The sequence below is a fragment of the Bidens hawaiensis genome, unplaced genomic scaffold, assembly GCF_021521415.1.
Source record: "Bidens hawaiensis isolate Kalapana, Puna unplaced genomic scaffold, B.hawaiensis_p1.1 tig00001382_1, whole genome shotgun sequence".
NCBI lineage: Eukaryota > Viridiplantae > Streptophyta > Magnoliopsida > Asterales > Asteraceae > Bidens > Bidens hawaiensis.
Window position 1 is genome coordinate 2,051,079 of NW_027491078.1, and position 16,550 is coordinate 2,067,628.

Below are 16,550 nucleotides of genomic sequence, written 5' to 3' on the forward strand. Positions count from 1 at the left end.
AATTTACTATATCCATTAACTAGGGATTTACTTGTACGGTGTGAAGAGTTAGGGTGTTAAACCCTTCCCGCCAACCAAGCAAACCCTTAAAAGAACCTCAAATCATTTTGCTGTTCTGTTTGCAAGATTGATTGGTATCATTTGTGGAGATCATTTTACATTAAACCCCCGGCTAAGATATTAAGTTAACCCTCTTAGGGTTGAACTAATATTTCTTTACGGTGTTAGCCTATTCAAATATGAGATGATAGGTTAACATTCTTGTAAGTACAAAACTAAAGTAATTTCACGTGAAAAGACATGTTCAAATATATGATAATTTGTAATTACTATTACGGCTTGATAACATAAAAATTATTGAAATAAGTAGGTACCGCGTATTACCATTATTTATCGGCACCACTTATTTGTAGTAACATCACCAACATCGTCACTGCCACCTTATTGTCGTCATGTCAATTGTTAATCACAAAAAAAAACAAGTAGTTTCTAAGACCAACATGGAACATTACCTAAAATGAAATCGGTTAATGTCCATGGGATAAACACCACAACATCATCTTCAATATCCAAATTCGCTACTTCCAAAGATCGCTAACACTAATGATACTGTCGTCAATAAAAACACTATGTACATGTAGTTGGTTAGTTTAGTGTCATCAATTTATTTGGGCATTCAGGATTTACCTTTTTAGACCAATTGAGAATTCACAATGCCAATCGGTAAAAGTTAAGAGGTGTGGAGTACACACCTGTCCAATATCATCATGAAGGGCTTCCAAGGTGTACCGCCCATTGACGTGTTTGTGCAGTGTTGTGGAAGGGTCAAGAAGCACAGCCCTTAGCTAGGGACACACTTGGAAGGTTGTCGATGACTGTAGTGAAACTGAAGGTCGGTAACACTTTTCAAACTTTAGTAGTCTTTGGGTCTGAGTACCGAACTACAATTTCTGGTACTAAAGGTTATTGCTTTGGTTACACCATAGTTGTCATACCTGCATATGTACAACAAATGTTTCACCCTAACATATGTGTTGATTCGAAACCTATATAAAGAAATCACTTGGTATAATTTCAAGAATCGAATTTTATAATTCAAGTTTGGTACAAAAAACTACTCGTTCTTTAAACGATATTTTATGTCTTAAGTTATCATATTGTTAATTTCATTATAGATGGAACACTTTAATCTGAAAACGAACTATATGTGATTCAGAATGATATCTCATCTCATGTGAAATCCAAAACACCTACAAAGATATAATATGTTGTAACATCCAATAATTAAATTAATTATAGGACGTTAAAAATAAAAAGCGTTTGTTATAAACGCTTGCACCATCCGTATCCAAAACGCCCCAAAAAGCCAAAACTCCCCCCCCCCCCCAATCTCCATTGGTCCCATCCTTCTTCTGGTCCCACTTACTTCCAACTTCAACGTTTTCTACACAACGTTGATAGACATTTTGGGACTCAAAATGCTAGGGGCGGTGTTCCCGGCGTTTGGTGTGTTTTTCCCTCCAAAACGCCCCACTATGAGTGGCCTTATAAGGGGTTTTATAAATAACTGGAGTTTTGGGACGAGACTAAGTTGTAATCGTGTAAAGATTCAAGCGGGGTAGCTGATTAGTTGTAAAGCTAATAAATATATCTTGCTTCTCTCTTGTGAATCACGATGTTCATAACATCTCTAACAATTTTTTTTAAAAAACATAGGGGGTCCTGAGACTCCAAAGTGTGGGCTCAGCCCAAGAAATGAGCATGTGTTCGTGAAAGTGAGACCAAAATTAAGGTTAAAATACGTTGGTGAGATGCTGAACTAGAGTCACGCACAGGGTTTGATGGTTTATTGGTAAAGACAGTCTTTACAATACCAAAAATTAGAAGGTTTTAAATTCAAGTCCTCAGATGATAAAAATTCTTCTATAAACAAAAATTGTAATAATTCGCACCGATGAAAAAAGTTCAACGTAGCAAACAAAAGAAGAGGTTTTTTTGTTTTTTAATATCACTATACTGTATACATATGAGTCGTGAGATTGTTGATAACCAGATGTGTTGTCTTTATCAAAACATTATGATTTGAAGTATCTGAAATAGTTGAATTTGATTAGAAGTAAAATAATAATAAATTCATGTAAATGAAGTTCATAATTGAGCAGATGTATATTATAATGATATTATTACAATCAGTTGTAATTATAGGTACGGAAATTTGAAAATGTGCAACATACAAAATTGACTTGAGCCGTCAACATTGTTCAAAGGCATATATGACTTATAAAAGTATAATGAAAAGATATAGAATATTGTAGATAAACTGCAATGCGAATTCAAAGTAATACCTACCAAATTAATTAAGATAAATGTCTATTGTATTAGATTGTTTTTGAGATTTAACTTTACATCACGTTACATCACATTATTATACTGTTTATCGAAACCACTAAATTACATGTCTAGTGCCTAAACTATTACTCACCATATATGGTTTAATACAGGGAACAGAATTTCTTGTGCAATAATTGATTTCATTTCATTGACCAACCATATTTTTTTATTTTTTATTTTCTCATAATCGTTCATCTCATTACGCCTAAAAGTCCTGAATATCAAACACTTCTTAAAGGTTTTGTGAGTTTAGGAGGCGAGGTTGAATGTGGATCTTCTTTTACTTGTTTCATCTTTGGAATATTTTCTCTTTTACGTTTGTTAGATTGTTTCATAGCATTTGTGGCAATGTAAACGTTGTTCTTTCAAGACAAGTAACATCTCACATTTTTTCATCATTGTTCTTTGTTAGTTGCTGAAGAGGTAGGTCTCAGCAGAGCCCAGTTGGACCCGCAGGACTCACCTTGAAGAGAGACGTCTGCGCAGAAACCAACTGAATCCGCAGGACCCACCATGCTCAGAGACGTGACGTCCTTACGCGCAGTACGCAAGCTGTTCCCGCAGGAAATGCCTCCCAATGGTGAAGTACTCCGCCTGTTCCCGCAGCTGCGGATACAAGCCATCAGGGAAGGCCACCCGCGCAGCAAGGCTACACGCACAAGGCACTTAGCTCTCAATAATTCAGTTGTCACCTGAAGGAATGAGCAAAGCCGGGAACAATCCCGCACAAAGGCGGGAGGGGGAATACTCCCGCCCAAATAAGTCAGTCCGTACGATACGGGAAGATCTTTTGTACTGTACCTGACGAGGTATGGGCAAAAGATCTGACCAAAGATACGACAGCTCATTGACAACAGTATGGCGAGCAGCATGCTCTTATACTGTATGTCACTATTAGCCGCTGCCTACTCACCAACTCCTGTCATACCACGTGCATAGCCGGCAGTTGGTGGAAAAGGAATAGTACACAGCAGGCCTGGTCACTGTCAGCCGCTGCCTACCCACCAACTACCAGCATGGCACGTGCGTAGGCCACAGTTGGTAGAGCAGGAATACTATTCAGCCGGCTATACCTTCTTGGAAACCTACCTTCGGCTATAAATACCCCAAATGGTATGATCATCTCATCTTATCATATACAATCTCGTATCTTACATATTATACCTGATATCTGCTCTAGCAATCTCTTAATATACATTTATATTCAAGAGCAATCTAGTCTGATTCTCACGCCGGAGGGTGGTCACAAGGAGGTACCCCCCCTTCTCAGTGACAAGCTCACGGTGTCTGTTTTGCAGGTTATCAGAAGAACCATCTTTGCCGGGTCTAACCCCTCGTGGGAAACATCTATTTAACCCCCAGGTTATCCGTAATCTGCCCGGGGCCGATTAGTGTTTCTTCATTGGCGCCATCCGTGCATAAAAGCTAGAACTTCATTTCTTTTCAGTTTTTTCAAACTTCTGGAAAGATGGTTAAAGAAACTCCGGTAACCACAACCCCAGCCACTGGGGGGGATACCGGCGACTACACAGTTTTTACGAACACTACCCCGGTTACCCAAGCCGGGGCAAGTGTAGTAAATTTTACGAACACTACCCCAGTTACCCAAGCTGGGGCAAGTGCAGTAAACAACCATCCCCTGGGATTCAATAATACCCAGGCGGAAAGACAACAGACGAGACTCCCCCGCCAAACACTTGAACAAGTTAAAGCCTGGGCGAAGGCACGTCAGAAGGAATTCCAAGCTGAGTTGGACGAACGCTTGCGTTCCGTCCAACTGGCTGACGAATTTGGAAGAACTCAACAGCTCAACATGAGCAGTGAGTGCGAGTCCTCGGACGATGATCGGGAGGAATCCGACACCGACGCAAACCCTCGCCATAGGGCGAAAGGGAAGCGTAAAGAAACGGACTCCCAACCGAGAAGGCATTTTGGAGAAACCTTCAAACCAAAAAACGCGGATGGAAACCCACGTGACTTCTCCAAAACATTCAGACCAACTGTGGCAAATGCGGGAACGTCCAAATTTGCAAGGGACATTGCAGAAGCAATCGCCCCGAAAAGTGCCAAACAGATGTCCAACATCGGCACTTACGATGGTATATCTGATCCAGACGATCATTTGAACAGATTCATAGCGGGGGCAACCGTCAGTAATTGGACGGAACCTACGTGGTGTTACATGTTCCAAATGACGCTTGTTGGGCCAGCTAGAGCGTGGTTCGATCGTCTACCGGTCAACCACATCTACGACTGGGCAGACTTCCAACAGAAGTTTAGCCAACACTTCAGCCAACAAAGAAAGTATACCGAAGAGCAATGGACAATCCTCAAATGCATTCGAGAGGAAGATGAATCTTTGCCAGACTTCATCACTCGCTTCAACTCAAAGAAGCTAAGTTTGGGTAATATTAGCGAAGATCTTGTTCGCGCTGCTTTCATCCAGGGCGCGAACGACCCAGAGCTCATCCGCACCTTAACGGGTAAAGATGGCATGCCATCCACATGGGATGCCATCATGACAGCAGCAAAACGCTTTGCGGAAACGGAGAAGCAACTGGGTAGAGATCTCCCACAGAGCACAAACCTCTACACCCAGAAAACAAGGGAAAACAACGTCCTTACCGCCCGACTAAACAAAAAGCGGAAGCTAGGCATTTGGCAGTCAAGGGTAAACTTTGACACCTCATCCGGCTTGCAACATCGGTTAGGCGGAAGGGATAACGTACAGTCGAACCAGAACTCCAGATGGACGCCACTCACCAAGAGCGTCACCGAGATATTCGCCACTGAGGAGCTCCCATGGCCAAAGGCTCCAATAATCCGACATCGTCACAATGCTGATCGGAGCAAATACTGTGACTTTCACAGGACAAAAGGCCACAACACTGAAGAATGCACAGACGTAAAGGACATGGTCGAAGCATTTGTCAGAGATGGGACGCTCACGTACCTCGTGGCGCAATGAACGCTGAGCAGGCTGATGCGTGTAGAACCCCAGTTGGGGAAAACACGAATAAAATTGCAGCTTCAATGTTGGAGACTACATACTGCGTAAACAACGAGATCCCGAGCCAGGTGCATATCGGCTCGATGGCACTCCCATCCCAACAACATGGAAGGGAGCTCAATTACACAGTTTGCATGTAGATCAATTCCAAATTTGTAAAGAAAAGGCCCAGAGCCACTTCTAATGGAAATGATTCTCCTTAAAACATCGACGCTGATGATTTTACATTTATACTTATGAACTTTCAACACTGATATGCCGGTTTTCACCGCATAATTACGTGAAAAGTCGTTGCGTGGGGAAGGCGGAAAAACCCGCATAAACCCAAAAAACGGAGACCTTCACGCAGGTCAGTTAAGGGTAAAGTTCAGTCATCCCACTAAATGAAAGTGCCGGTCTATCCGCACGAATCATGGTAGAGGAAACTGAACACTAGCCTATTAACAACCGCGCGTCGAACGGTTAATTTATTCAACACTGATGCCGGTTTTAACCGCATAATTACGTGGAAAGTCGTTGCGTGGGGAAGGCGGCAAAACCCGCATAAACCCAAAAAACGGCAAACCTTCACGCAGGTCAGTCATAGGTAAACTTTGGTCATCCAACTAAATGAAAGTGCCGGTCCTAACCGCACAAATCATGAGAGGAAACCGAACCTATTGACAACCGCGTGTCGAACGGTTAACTTATTCAAAATACTTTAGAAAATTTCTAACAGAAGGATGAGGAAAACCTCCACGCAGGTCAGATATAGGTAAAGTTTAGCCATCCTACTAAGTGCAAGTGACGGTCCTACCCGCACAATCACGAAAGAGGAAGCAAAACTTCAACCTATTATCTACCACGTTCAAAGGTTAACTTATCCTAAACACTTAGAAATTTCTAAAAAGATGAGGAAAACCTCCACGCAGGTCAGATGTAGGTAAAGTTTAGCCATCCTACTAAGTGCAAGTGACGGTCCTACCCGCACAATCACGAAAGAGGAAGCAAAACTTCAACCTATTATCTACCACGTTCAAAGGTTAACTTATTCTAAACACTTGGAAAATTGCTAATTTAAACCAAAGTATGCATGAGCAAGTCATAACGTTTATAAAGCAAGTAATCCAGTGAAAGTAGCGGTCTAACCCGCACAAAGATTTATATTTCATAATATTCATTACAAGAATGGCCGGGTAACTACCCGCCTACAAGAATATAAATCTATACAAGCTAAACCTATCCTAACAGTGGGAAGGGATCTTCAGGATCAAGCTTCAGGGCCACTTCCACTTGGACCAGCACCATCAGTAGAGCGTGGCGGTTCAAGGAAAGCTTTAAGGATAGCTAGCCCATCATCAGCAGCGGCAACTTCGTTTACCTTCTCCACCACCGGATGCGGGAAGGCGGCATACTGATTCACTGCTTGGTCGTATACAGCTTCAGTATCCACATCAAATAAAGGGAAGTTGGAAGGCGGGATGCCTTTCTCAACGAACCCTAGACCAAGCAGGAAGCCGGCCTTTTCCCCATCCTCATGAGAAGCGTTGAGGGCTGCGCTCATGGCATCGTCGTATGATGTGTCCGTGAAGACTCGATGCACAACCTACAAAAAAAAAGAAAATACAAGTATCAAAACCTTTTCTATTTACAAAGAAAAGCGTGAAGACATTATGAAGCTAAGCTTACCTGAGACAACGCTTCTCGAAGAAGCCATTCCTTGGCAACCAGAGCCTCCTGGAGGGCGGCTTGAGCTTGGTTACGGGCGCGTTCGGCTTCACTTTTATTGAGGTTGGCAAGCAACACTTCCTTTGCAGCAGCCTCTTCAACGCCCTTTAGCTTCCGCTCCGTGTGGTCAAGCACGCCCCTCTGGTCCAAGATCTCTTGGAGCTTTTTGGCGTCTTCCATCGCCAAGGCATCATGAGCCTGTTGGAGCGCCTCTAGTTTGGATTTAAGTTCCTCATTCTCGAGGCGTAAAGGCTCAGCAACAGCTTCAGCCTTGGTGGCCCTCTCGGTTGCGTTCCGTGCAGTTTCCTTAGCCAGCCGAAGCTGTTCGTTAACAGCTTGGGCAGCCTTGGAACGGGCCTCGAGACGGGCCTGAACTTCAACCTCGAGGGCCTTGAAGGCCTTCTCCTTTTCCGCAGCCACTGCGGTAAGTCTCTTGTTCTCCTCCCGGACAGCCCGCGCCTGAGCTACTTCTTAAATGCGAGCTGCTTTTAACTTGTCGTTTTCACGACAAAGCAGCTCGACGCGCGGCTGCATCCGGGCCAGGAGAACCCGAAGCTCATTGGTTAGCCTACCCTCCTGGTAGCTAGCCATGGCTTCCCCCAACGCACCACTGGGAGCTGCTTGACGAGCCCACTCCACGCACTCCACAGGTGTGCGAAGGGTTGTTCCTCGGCGGATGTTCCATCGTGGAACATACACTTCATTGGAATCCGACACTGCAAAAAACAAAAAGCAGTTAGGAAAAGATGATATAAAAAAAAAAGGCCAAAAGAACCCTACGCACCTGTAGGGTCAACAACAGGCCGATTGCCACCAAACCCATCACCTGAACCCAAGGGAAATCCATCCAATAGGTCAGGCAGATGGGAAGGAGGCAGAGGTCGGCGAGAAGCCCCAAGCATACCTGAAGGATCGGCTGTAGCTGGCGACGTCGGAGGCATGGAGGCCGCCGCCGTAGAAACCAACGGAGGTGAACTCACAACCGTGGTCGCCGCTGCGGAATGCGCAGAAAAAGTAACCGCCGGCTCAGTGAAAGATGCGGTAAATATGGCACTGACAGCCGGCGGTGATGTCATCACAGTTGGAACAGTTGGCTCAACGGGGTGAGCAACTGAACCAACGGAAGCAGGCGCAGCCGCCTGGGTCCTCGCCTCAGGTAGGCTGACCAAGCCTACCGTCATGGGTCCGGAGGTACTCCTCCCCGCTTCACCCTGGAATGCGGTAGCATCCACGCCTGCGCAAAGAAGATAAGTATTAATGATGGAAAACTACGAAGTTAAAAAAAAAAAGGAAGTTTGTACTTACGAGTTTTCTTGAGCCTAAAAGTGCGGACAGGCGGGGACGAACCCGATGGAGCCGGCCTCTTTACGCTGCTCACCGTCGTCATCCGGGGCTCTCCGGAGGTGACAGTCGCAGCCTCCGGAGCAGTAGTCCTATCACCACCCGGGTTCCCCGCCACCTCCTCGCTCTCGGTCTCTGAATCAGACCGAGGCACCGGATCGGCAGTGGAGGCATTCGCCTTTCCCATCCCGCCGGTAGCCTTCTTCTTCCGCACCAACGGAGGACCATCTGCGGATTCCTCATCAGAACATAAGATTAGAGGAATTCCAGCAGAGGTTTCAGCATTGAGGGGTCGAGGGTTGAATAACGCCTTACCTGGCCGCCTGGCGCTCAGGATCTCGTGGCCTGGCGGGTAGACCTCCACGAACCGATCCGCCGTCTGTTCAAGGATGGGCAACTCGATCTCATCTAGAGCACGAGTACCCATCCGAGCGGGACTATCAGCCTCCCGCGGATACAAGAGCGACTGCAAGTCGATCCCCTCTGAAATAAAAGAAAAACAGTTAGAAGACAAACCTATACAAACAAAGAAGACAGAGCATACCGTAAGGAACAGAGTTCAAACCGTATTCAAGGACGATCGGGATCTTTTGCGCCTCCGCATCCTTCCACACCCGGCTCATCCCGAGCATCACCATTTCGGACTCCGCAAACCGGTAAACCGGAGATTGGACTCGGGATATCTTTGAGAACCATTCCGCCTCCTGGTAGTTGGAGGCGTGAAGGCTGGGGAGTGCTTGCCCATTCTTGAACTTCATGGCAAGGGGGATGGTGCGAGCGGAGATATAAAAGAACTCCCGCTTCCATGAACGAAGACTGCGCTCGGTTGCGCAAATCTTCAAACCCTTGATCCGGGTTATCAGAGTATACCACCCCTGGATGCACCTCCAAGAGTAGAAGGTCATCAGGCGGTCGACGAAGGGCTCAACGCCCAGAATCCGGCACACCCACTCGAAGTGGCGAATCTTCGCGATCGCCATCGGGTGCACCTCGGTCAGGTGTACACCGTGCCTCTCTAGGACACGGTACACAAACTTTGTCAAAGGGAACCTATGATTCCCATAGACAAAGAATGCGGCATATACCCCGATCTTGCCTCTGGGGGCATCATACACCGTCTGATGAGGTTTAGGAAACTCAGGCTCGAGAGACTCGAGCATGAACTTCCTGACGATGTACTGATATAGATCGACAGGCAGAGCACACTGGCACTCGCCAGCAGTACTTTTGTCATCGGCGTACACCCCAGCCTCCTGGGCTGTAGCCTCAAGATCGTGAGAAGACATCTTGCACGTATGAAGAAGAGAACGATTTCAAGGGAATGCTCGACTGAAAAGGTGAGTATTCGCCGGAAATCGTTTTGAAGATGAAGAGAAAAGTGAAAGTGTGGATTACAAAGGACCCTCTCCCCCTTTATATACTAATCGCAATTAATGCGATGAATTTAATGCGTAAGAGAGAGAAATCGAAGGTGCAATGAAACTATGACACGTGGCAAAAAGCAAGCTGGCAACAGCTGTTGAAAGGACGCGTGCCATTAATTTCGCGGCCACGCGCCCGAAAAATCGCGCCCACGCGCCTGAAAAAGCGTCTGGAATGACCAGGTACTGTCACGTCACCATAACTTCCTGCACGTCCTGACACAGTCAGAAGAAACCGTCGCACGACGTTTCAACAGTTTGGACTGTTCTTATCCTTTCACCAACTCTTCGAATTTCAAAAAATCAAAAAGATTCAAAAGTAAGCGGGAAAATACCCCTTACCTTGGCAACCAAGTAACTGTAAGACAGGTGCGAGTACAGTGTTAAGGCAAAACCCTTCACATACTTAGCACCTGCAGGGAATGAAGCCAAGAATACCTCGGCGACCAAGTAACTATAAGACGGGTGCGGGTACAGTGTTAAGGCAAAACCCTTCACATACCTAGCACCCGCAGGGAATTGACGCCAGGAATACCTTGGCAACCAAGTAACTATAAGACGGGTGCGGGTACAGTGTCAAGGCAAAACCCTTCACATACTTAGTACCCGCAGGGAATTGACGCCAGGAATACCTTGGAAGTAAAGTAACCGTAAGACGAGTGCGGGTACAGTGTCAAGGCAAAACCCTTCACATACCTAGCGCTCCGCAGGGAATTGAAACCAAGAAGGATCTTCTGGGCAATGCTTGCGGAAACGGGAATAACATCCCCGCATAGCGGGAACGTCGAGAACTACATTGTTTGAAGCTCCGGGATGGAATTGGTGGTTTTAACATAATTGATCACTATGTTCAAAACTACCAAAACCTCATGGAGAATCCACACAAGTGGGACTCAACGCTCCTAACTTGCGAGGAGGTTACAGACCTACCCGCATCATACCCAAAGATCAAGCAGGAAAGTCGGGAATTTCTGCAAGTGACATAAGGACTTCCGCGGGAAGAATCCCCATGGAAAACCTTAAAAGTAAACCCTTTTCAAAACCCTTTGCTTAAGTCCAAAAGTTCACCCCACTTTATTAAACATTCATGAGAATAACATTGGACTGGGGGGACTTGAAGAGGTAGGTCCCAGCAGAGCCCAGTTGGACCCGCAGGACTCACCTTGAAGAGAGACGTCTACGCAGAAACCAACTGGATCCGCAGGACCCACCATGCTCAGAGACGTGACGTCCTTACGCGCAGTACGCAAGCTGTTCCCGCAGGAAATGCCTCCCAATTGTGAAGTACTCCGCCTGTTCCCGCAGCTGCGGATACAAGCCATCAGGGTAGGCCACCCGCGCAGCAAGGCTACACGCACAAGACACTTAGCTCTCAATAATTCAGTTGTCACCTGAAGGAATGAGCAAAGCCGGGAACAATCCCGCACAAAGGCGGGAGGGGGAATACTCCCGCCCAAATAAGCCAGTCCGTACGATACGGGAATATCTTTTGTACTGTACCTGACGAGGTATGGGCAAAAGATCTGACCAAAGATACGACAACTCATTGACAACAGTATGGCGAGCAGCATGCTCTTATACTGTATGTCACTATTAGCCGCTGCCTACTCACCAACTCCTGTCATACCACGTGCATAGCCGGCAGTTGGTGGAAAAGGAATAGTACACAGCAGGCCTGGTCACTGTCAGCCACTGCCTACCCACCAACTACCAGCATGGCACGTGCGTAGGCCACAGTTGGTAGAACAGGAATACTATTCAGCCGGCTATACCTTCTTGGAAACCTACCTTCGGCTATAAATACCCCAAATGGTATGATCATCTCATCTTATCATATACAATCTCGTATCTTACATATTATACCTGATATCTGCTCTAGCAATCTCTTAATATACATTTATATTCAAGAGCAATCTAGTCTGATTCTCACGCCGGAGGGTGGTCACAAGGAGGTACCCCCCCTTCTCAGTGACAAGCTCACGGTGTCTGTTTTGCAGGTTATCAGAAGAACCATCTTTGCCGGGTCTAACCCCTTGTGGGAAACATCTATTTAACCCCCAGGTTATCCGTAATCTGCCCGGGGCCGATTAGTGTTTCTTCAGTTGCCATGATTGTTGTTTCATAAATATGAGAAGATTGTTTTTCAAGATTTAGCAACAAAAGTTGGCTTCCAAAACGAATTTATATAATTTCAAAAATTCAAGCTACGATATATTTTGGTCTATATAATATCGTGGACCAAGTACACATTGTATCTATTAAAATCATTTGTGAAGAAACGTGGATCTACTCACTGGTAGCAGATCTACTTTCCTCGGGTGTGATTATACTATTTCACCGATGGTTCTTCTGGATCTGTGTTCTTCCACCTACAAAATGAACAGCGCCGTTACTTACCCCTCAGAAAGGGACAGAGGGGTCCTCTTTGGGGTAACCCTCCGGCGTGAGAATAAGTATATGTAGGAGAAGATGATAATGTGAGAGTAAGGGAATTTTGGGAAGTATTGCTTAAATGCTGAATACTGTATGTTACTCTGTATGATTGTGTGATTGAATATGCTTCATGTGAATCAATGTGTCTGTAACTGTGTACGTTATGATGTATTTATAGTGCTAGGGTTTCCACTGATTGAGCTGAGACCAAATTAGGGTTTTGTTGGCCTCCTCCAATCGATTTGCGCCACGTGTCCCTGGAGACACCTGGTGCTTTTTCATTGGTTATGATCACGTGGTAACCCATGAGTCATGCTGAGCTGTCCACCTTTCATTTAGCAGCTGTCAACATCAGCATATCCTTATTCCTTAAAAAGATGCCTTCTGGAAGGTTGTCTGACGTGCACAATCAAGGTTGCCCCAATCCTGATTTGGATAAGGACGAGGTTGATTATGTGCACGTGTGATATGCGCCCATCCTGAGGATGCGCGAGGTCTTCTCTTTATTCTCACGCGCAGATATTTCATGCGCAGATGTGATACGCACAAACATGTAATACGCGTCACGCGCGGATGCCCCACGCGCATGGGTGGGCATGTATGATGCGCGAGCATGTGATATGCGCCGCGCGCGGATGCGCCACGCACGATGTGATATGCATAAGCATATATGATGCGTGAGCATGTGATACGCGCGAGCATATGTGATGCATGAGCACATGTGATGCGTGAGCATATGTGATGCTTGAGCATATGTGATATGTGCAAGCATGTGATGCTTGAGCATAAGTTTTGGCTTTGTACCTTGATAATATCTTTGACTTCTAATGTCTTGTATATATCTTGTGGGTTGACCTGCCCCGTTCGGTGTTGAGGCGGGTACATACCTCTTCAAGCTCCCCCAGTCTAATGTGTGTCTTATCTCGCGCGAGCGCGGTAAGATAGATATTAGACTTACTGATTTGGTCTTTTAATGGGGTTTTGTCGTTTTCTTGGTTGTTTCCATCGTTGCGCGAAGTTCTATCCATTTGGTTGAAACGAAGGGTCCAAACACGTGGTTAGTTGGTGGTGACGTGCGCCGTAAACGTGTCAGACGTTTCGTGTGCTCGAGGTGCTACAGTTGCCTTTTATGTCCCCTCGCACAGCTGTCTTGAACACGTGTCGCGCTCGCATTGGTTTGCACCTGCGAGTGGGGGCGCGTCTCTGCTCCGTGGCAGGTCCGTTACGTTTTCATGTCACCTCAAACAGTGTCAAGGACACGTGCCGCGACCACGTTGGCTTACAGCTGCGAGTGGGGGCGCGTGAAATCCGATCAGTTACCAAATTTCTCTCTCCTGGGCCTATAAAAGCAGGCCCTTAAGAAATTTTCTGTCTTCATCTTCATTGTTGCAAATTTTCGAATTTCTGCCTTTAATATTCTGATTTGAGTGTATTCATCGTTTCGAATCCTCGATTATCTGCTGCTGCAGTTGTATGTCTGATAGTTCAGACTCCTCTAACCCCTCCATCACCTCTATTGCCTCCTGAAGACGCCGTGTGAAATCTGTGGTGATGTCGACATTGAAGCAGAAGGGCAAGGGGAAGAGGGTTGTTGAGACCACATCGGAGGAAGTAGGGAAGACCAAGGCCCCGAAAAGGTGGAATGAAATCCCCTGCAAATTGAGGCAGGCCGATCTCGACAGCCTCATCTCGTCACAGGGTTTTCCCGCCCTGTTTGGCTGCATGTTGCCTGGGGCCGGGCAAACGGCGGCGGACCCGCCTGCCGGCTATATTTCACTGTACACCCATTTTTTCACCCACTGCAACCTTCGTCTTCCGATGACAAGGTTTGTAGGCGCGGTGTTACGTTTTTTCGGGATTCATATATCCCAAGTCCATCCGTTTGGACTTGTGCGCATGACTCATTTCGAGTTCATGTGCAAATCACAGCGCGAGGAGCCCACCCCTCGGCGCTTTCAATTTTTTTTCAAGCCCAAGATCCAAGATTCTTGGATCTCCTTTATTCCTCGCAGTCAGAAGGTTAAGTGCAGCACCGTATCATTCAAGAGCCTTCATGACTGGTCTGAGAGGTTCTTCTACATCAGGGCTGGTGTAATCCCCATCCGCATGACGATGCGCGCGATCGATTCTGCGCCCGCGGATGCGGATGTTATTAAGAACCCAACCGGCGCCTGGGTTAAGAAACTGTCCGCCGAACCATCTCCCGCCAAGAAAATTCGCGAGGAGGCGCTGGTGGGGGTCGGCATGAGTAGGCTGTGGACCGACAGCGCGCTTGAGCCCGTTATCCAAGTCGACGGGTTGTGTAAGTTTATTTCATTGCTTTATTTCTTTTTCTGCGCGAACATAATTCTTTTGCTGATATCACTTGACTTGTTTTTGCGCAGTCACCAAGGATTATATCCACACCGCTTATGATGATCAAGTGGAGGGTGGCTCCGTCGCTCTTGGCGCTGGGGAGGTTGGTTTCCCAGATCGCTTCGATGACATGTTCATCCCAGTGGATCTGGAATTTGACTTTGATAGTGACGCGCCTGGTAAGCCTTCGCACTTATGCTTATTCCTTTAGAATATCAAAGTTTATTAACAGTTCTGTTGCTTGTATTTGCAGATGCGCTCGAAAACTACGAGCTGGAGCTCGCGGAAGAGGAGGAGGAGGAGGAAGAGGAGGCGCCCCTACTAAAGCGCAAAGCTAAGGGGAAATCTGGCGCAGGGGGCAGTAAGAAACAGAAGAAAGATGACACCCCTGTCGCTCATCCCCATGCTCAAACGAAGGGACCTAAGGAACCCAGGTGTTTACCACCAAGGTTTCTTTAGCTTCCCTGCCTGTGAAAGTGGGCAGACCTCCTGTCCACTTGAGGTATGGTGGCGTCACCTCCTCCGTTCGCGCGGCTGAAGAGAGAAGCAGTGCCGCGCCGGCGACAGGTATACTTTGCTTATCTTCATCTGATTGAATTATTATTAAACCTTTGCTCCTTTGAATGTTTGCAGGACCGGCGACGGTCGCAGATCAGCCGCAGGCGCCACAAGGTGCTGAGGCTGCGCCGGGGGCTGCTTCGAAGTCCCCTGTTCTACCCTCTGAAAAGGGTAGAATGAACTTTATGGCGATGTTCGCCGCGCGAACAGAATTGCGCCAAGGTATGTTTTGCACATTTGTCTTCTGAATTTTTTCTTTTGGATCCAGTCATAAACCAATTTTCCTTGTTGATTTGTTCATAGGAGTTGTAGCTGGCGTACAAGTTGCTGGTGACACTCCTGGCGCCGTTGCCGGCGCCGCTGGTTCTGCTCCTGCTCCTGCTAGTGCTGAGTCTCCCCTTATTGGGATTACAAAGGAGCAGGAAGCCGTATTGCGCGCCGAAATGGCGACGCCGAGACCTCTCCGCCTTCTCCTACACGCAGCCCTCCCCGCGAAACTGGTTTGGAGCCCTCCAGGTCGCAGGAGAAGAGGCCTATTGAAGAAGATGAGGAGGATGAGGGGGCTCAAGCTGAGGACTCATTGGGAGACCGCGCCAGCCCTGCGATGCCACAAGACTTCGCAGCGCAGACTTCAGGTGGGGCTGGCGCTGACTTTTCTGCTTCATCCCCGCAGGTATGTTTTAATTTGTTGCTCCGCTGCGCGTACCTCCATATAAGTATGTTTTATGACTTAGAACATTTCTTGTGTTTTGCAGGGAGGTGACCACGTTTACCGCCCGAGATGGAATATTAATGAAGACAGTTCCTTCCAATCCATGGGCGTATGCGAGGACTTCTGGGCTCATGCCGTGCCTCCTACTGAAAGGAGGTATCAGGAGGAGCGCACCCGCGCGGACTTGCTGAATGACCATATTTTCGCTGGGTCGGCTTTCTTTGCTGCCTCCCAGGAGCTTCGTCGTGATTATATTAAAGTACGCGATGCTCTTGTGGAAGCCCAGCGAGAGGCTAAGGTGGCCGCCTGGAACCTTTCTGATGCTCGCGAACGAGCTGAGAAACTCCAGGCGGAGCTCTGCGAAAACCGAGCAAGTGCCAACACCGCCTTTATTAAGCGCGGGCATGAGCTCCAAGCTGCGCGGGAGAAGCAGCAGGTGGCGGAGGCCGAAGTTGCCAAGTACGCGCGGAGAGTGCGTGTCTTGGAACAGCAGGCGGAGGCGCGTGACCAAGCTATCGTCCAGAGTATCACTGAGAAATCATCACTGGAGAGCGAGGTTGCGCGCCTGAAGAAGGAGTTGGCGGCCGCGCAGGCCGATAGAGATGAGGCCTTGGCGACGGCA

At 47.2% G+C, this 16,550-nt stretch overlaps 1 protein-coding gene across 1 annotated transcript in view; it reads left to right on the top strand.

Moving 5' to 3' along the window:
* Positions 1–6,521, top strand: part of LOC143572390 (uncharacterized) — a 188,972-nt gene extending 182,451 nt beyond the window's left edge. Inside the window, exon 3 of the mRNA XM_077057569.1 lies at positions 6,512–6,521. The gene's annotated coding sequence lies outside the window, so the exon portion shown is untranslated. The remainder of the gene's footprint in view (positions 1–6,511) is intronic.
* Positions 6,522–16,550: the final 10,029 nt, after the last annotated feature.